This window comes from Octopus sinensis, linkage group LG8 (genome assembly GCF_006345805.1).
Source record: "Octopus sinensis linkage group LG8, ASM634580v1, whole genome shotgun sequence".
In the NCBI taxonomy this organism is placed as follows: Eukaryota; Metazoa; Mollusca; class Cephalopoda; order Octopoda; family Octopodidae; genus Octopus; species Octopus sinensis.
Genome location: NC_043004.1, coordinates 50,816,832 through 50,821,831, shown reverse-complemented (window position 1 = coordinate 50,821,831; position 5,000 = coordinate 50,816,832).

The following is a 5,000-nucleotide window of genomic DNA, read 5'->3' as shown; positions in this document are numbered from 1 at the left end:
ATATATATTTTTTAACATTTAAGCCTTCTGTAGTTTTTTCACTCTTTACTATTTTCTATATATTCACCCACGTGCTTTCACAAACCAACTTTCTTATCTATATATATATATATATATATATACGACGGGCTTCTTTCAGTTTCCGTCTACCAAATCCACTCACAAGGCTTTGGTCGGCCCGAGGCTATAGTAGAAGACACTTGCCCAAGGTGCCACGCAGTGGGACTAAAAACCCGGAACTATGTGGTTGGTAAGCAAGCTACTTACCACACAGCCACTCCTACACCTCTGTGTGTATATGTTTGTGTGCATAGATACAATATTGCGTGAAATGCGCCTAGAAATTCTTTTAGCAAATAAAATAATTTGCTAGCAAATTATTTTATATATATATATATATTTATAAGTTACTACTCAGCCTTCATTGTTAGATAATAAGGAAGAAAGTACAAATCAGAACGTCGAATAAAATGAAGCGCTTAGAGGTAAGAAAGTGATTAATGTGATTAAGATTGCCCATTTCTGTACTTATGAACTATTTTTTTTAAGTGTCTTATCAACTGTTTCTTTGTTTCTTTGAAGGATCTAATGTTTTTTTTTTTATATTTGTTCTCTGTTTCCTTATTTCTGTAATTTGTATTTTGATTATCATTGTATTTTGTCTGTCAATATATGTATGCCTTTAGTTTTGTCTGTAAACTACGGAGATAACACATTGCTTTGGGTGTGCAATCTCATTCATACTAAGTGAAATTACAGTAGGATCTAACGAAGGACTTTTTTAAACAGTCGTCTAAGAAGGCCGATTTTTGGATACATGATAATGATCACACATCTCACCAATGTACAGCGTGTGTGTGTGTGTGTGTGTGTGTGCACTAAGTACGTACGAGGGTGGGCTGAAAAGTTCATAGGCTGGCTATGAAGACGCGATGCTAGAGCTGTGAAATCTTACATACATTAATTTCAACCCTTCTTATTAATAACTGTACTGTTTCTTTCCAGATAAACTAACATTTGACTGTTCAAAGGAGACTTCTAAAGTCACTAGCAGTAACTTCTTTTGAAAATGGACAATATTTGGCATCGTAATGTTATCAAGTACCAGCAGAAAAGAAAAAAGGCTTTATCCCCTAAGGACATTCATGTTGACATAGTTGCTGCATTAGGGGATGAGACTCCAGCTTTAACAACAGCGCAAAAGTGTGAACAGAAACTCATGAAGTTGACACAAGGTCTGGACGTCCTGCAACTGCCACCATCGAGGAAAACATGCATCATGTTCACCATATGGTGATGGATGACAGGCAATTGACTATAAATCAAATAGCCAATGCTATTAGCATATCCTGTGAGAGAGTTGATAAACTTGACATGACGAAGACTGTCATATCTTCTGAAATCTGATTGTATCATGAGAAAATTTGGCATTGCTTGAGGCAGATGTAACTGCTTTCCTTGTCCTTGAGCATTTCCTTATCCAAGGTGAGTGTTGGTTTCATCACTTTGACCTAGAGACAAAGGGAAAAATCTATGCAATGGAAACACTCCTCCTCACCTGCTCCAAAGAAGACCAAAATCATTTCATCTGCAGGGAAGGTGATTGCCTCTGTTTTTTTGGATGCAAAAAGCATTGTTTATTCACTATCTTCAAAAAGGCCACACCGTCAGTGGAGAGTACTATGCCAACTTGCTGAGGCAGTTATGAAAGGCTATCAAGACCAAATGCCCAGAAAAACTGACGAAAAGTGTCTTGTTACATCAAAGCAATGCTCCAGCACAAGTCCTTGCTTTCAATGGCTGCTGTATGTGATTGTAGCTTTGGACTTCTGGATCACCCTCCTTGTTCTCCTGACTTTGCCCCATCTGACTCTCATCTGTTCCCCAACATGAAAAAGAACTTCACTGGGAACCTGTATCACAGCAGATATGACGTCATAACTGCTGTTGATGACTTTTATGACCAATAGGATGAAAGCTTCTTCACGAATAGGATCTAAGCTCTGCAGCACTGATGGAAGAAGTGTGTGGACCGCAATGGGGTTTATGTCGAAAAATGAACCTCATTTGGTCTCATTACATGATAGTATCCATATCAGCCAATGTAATTTTCAACCGACCCTTGTTTGTACAGTACATACATACATACATGCATACATACATATATACACACACACACACCCATACATACATACATACATACATACATACATACATACATACATACATACATACATACACACACACACATACATACATACATACATACATACATACATACATACATACATACATACATACATACATACATACATATTCATACATACATACATACATACATACATACATACATACATACATACATAGCCAAACCACCCTTGCAAAAACTTACTGCTCAATAACGTGCCAGAACATCATGTACAAATTATACCTTGCGTGCCTCAATCTGTTCTTGCAGGGTCATTGTGTCACCAACAGCATTATAACACCTGAGCAAGCTGGAGAAAAGAAAGAGGTGTGGGACTGTATACAGCAGCTACTAATTAACAAAATGGTCAAGGAAAAAAGCTGTAAAAAATCGCAGTAACTAACCGTAGTGTGGCTGGATTACCAGAAGACCTTTGATAATGTACCACATTAGTGGATTATCAAAGCTTTACAGTTAACCAAAGTCCCACAACCAGAAGAGAATGCTAATGAACGCCTGACTAATAGTTGGTCTTTAGGAATGGTAAAGAGCAAATTGAATTGGATAGCATTCACTTTCAAAAAGGTGTCTTTCAAGGTGACAGCCTATCAGTGTTGTTCTTCGTCCTCTCGTTAAACTCACTATCAAACCAGCTAACAAAACATTGTAGGGATAGAAATGGATCCAGATGTATCTCCCATCTTTTCTTAGTCGACGACTTGAAACTGTACAGACCAAATATCAACAACATAAAAAAAGAATTGGACCTTATAACCAAGTTTTTTATAGACATTTCGATGAAATTTGCTGAGTCCAAATGTGCATTTTTAACCATAACGCGTAAAAAGGTTGCGCTCTCTTCTGAAGACCTAAAAATGAACAGTTTGAGAATACAGCCTCTACGATCAGATAGCAATTATAGGTATCTTAGACAAGATGAGAATGTCAGATATGATGGACCCATAAATAAGGAGAGGACCAGGAATGGAGAGTAAAAAGAATATGACATCAGAACTCGCATCTTACAACAAGCATGTTTCCCATGGCACATTTGCAGTGCATATCCTCACACCTACTTTTGGCCTTCTAGATTAGTCGCTATAAGAACTGTAAGAACATTTTAGCATCAATGGAAATATAGACAGGCTATAGTTCCCACGTGAGGATGGTGGTCGTGGTTTCAAACCTGGATTGATGTCATATGAAGCACCTCTTGTGACACTGAAACAACATCTGCAGCAGAGGAAAGAGACTAGTAACTATGTCACCCAAGTTTGTGACCATGAAAATCAACAACATAAGTAAGATAGCTAATGAACTTGAGAAGTATGAAATAAGAGCTGATACAGAAGAACAAAAGAAATGAGCCGGTTCAGTGAGAAAAACTCAAACCATGGAAAGGGTTGATCGTATCAAAAGCTTGGCATGGAGTAGCGACAAATTTATAACATACCACTTCAAAAGCTAACTCCATGCAGTCCAAGAACCAAAGATCATCCTGTGTCAACAGCACAAAATGCAGAAAATTTTGACAAACAACAAATGTAGGCTGTACAAGGTCAAGACTGAAGACGTCAACTGCACTAAGGCCAACTTCGAGAGAATGTCTTCTAGACATTATCTTCAAATGAGGCATTATGCGGTGGACCGAGCAGTCTGGAATAGGATAGCAAAAAAACAAAATACTTACAGACGAATTTGACCATATTGAGACTGATGGGTCAACAGAATATTGACGGACCTTGAAAATGAAAACAACCGCCAAGTTAAAACACAACCGGCCAGATATTGTTGTGTGGGACAACAATGAACAGATATGTTCTTTTGTGGCTAGAAAAGTACAAAAGAAAAAGGACATCTGTGAACCATTGATACTGAGTTTGTAAATCCGATATCCAAGGTGCACTTTTCGCACTATACCTTTTAGCAGTGGAGCAACAGGATACATTCCGACACATTTGGAACGAAGTATGGCTTAACTTGGGCTCTTGAGGAGAGAACGGAGATCCTTAATTCATACGCTATAAACGATTGCGATATATGGGACTGTAAAGATCTTCAAAACCTACATAAAGGTTTAAAAGATGATGAACAAGACAAGATGCTTTCATTCACAACCTTACTACAAAGTAGATGGCAGGTCAAAATTTATTCTAAATTGAAAACAAAGAAAGAGCTGCACATACATACATAAGTGCGTTGTAACCACATGTGAATCGTTGGCGATTATTCTTCCTCCGTCTTCCTTTTCTATTGGACTTTCCTCTGTCTCCTGTTTCTGAACAAGAGATTTGCTCGAAACGTCAAACCAGCTTTCTTTCCTCCCCTGAGCGTCTGCTAATAATTTACATATACCACGTCCTCGCCTTGTTGCTTTTTGCGTTTGGTGTGTGTATATATGTATGTAAGTATGTATGTATGTATGTACGTACGTATGTATGTACGTACGTATGTATGTATGTATGTATGTATGTATGTATGTATGTATGTATGTAAATATCTAACTACATATAAATGGTATGTGTGTGTATATATATATATGTGTATGTATGTATATATATTATATATAATATACATATATTTTACACACACGCACACACACCACACACACACACACACGCACATATGTATATATATATATATATATTATATATATTATATATGTATATGTATATATATATTATATATATATATATATATATATATATATATATCCATGTGTGTGTATGTATATGTATATATATACGGGTATGTAGATGTCCTAAATGGCGTAATCTTTCATAGTTGCGCTTTTTAATGTGTTAATTCTTTC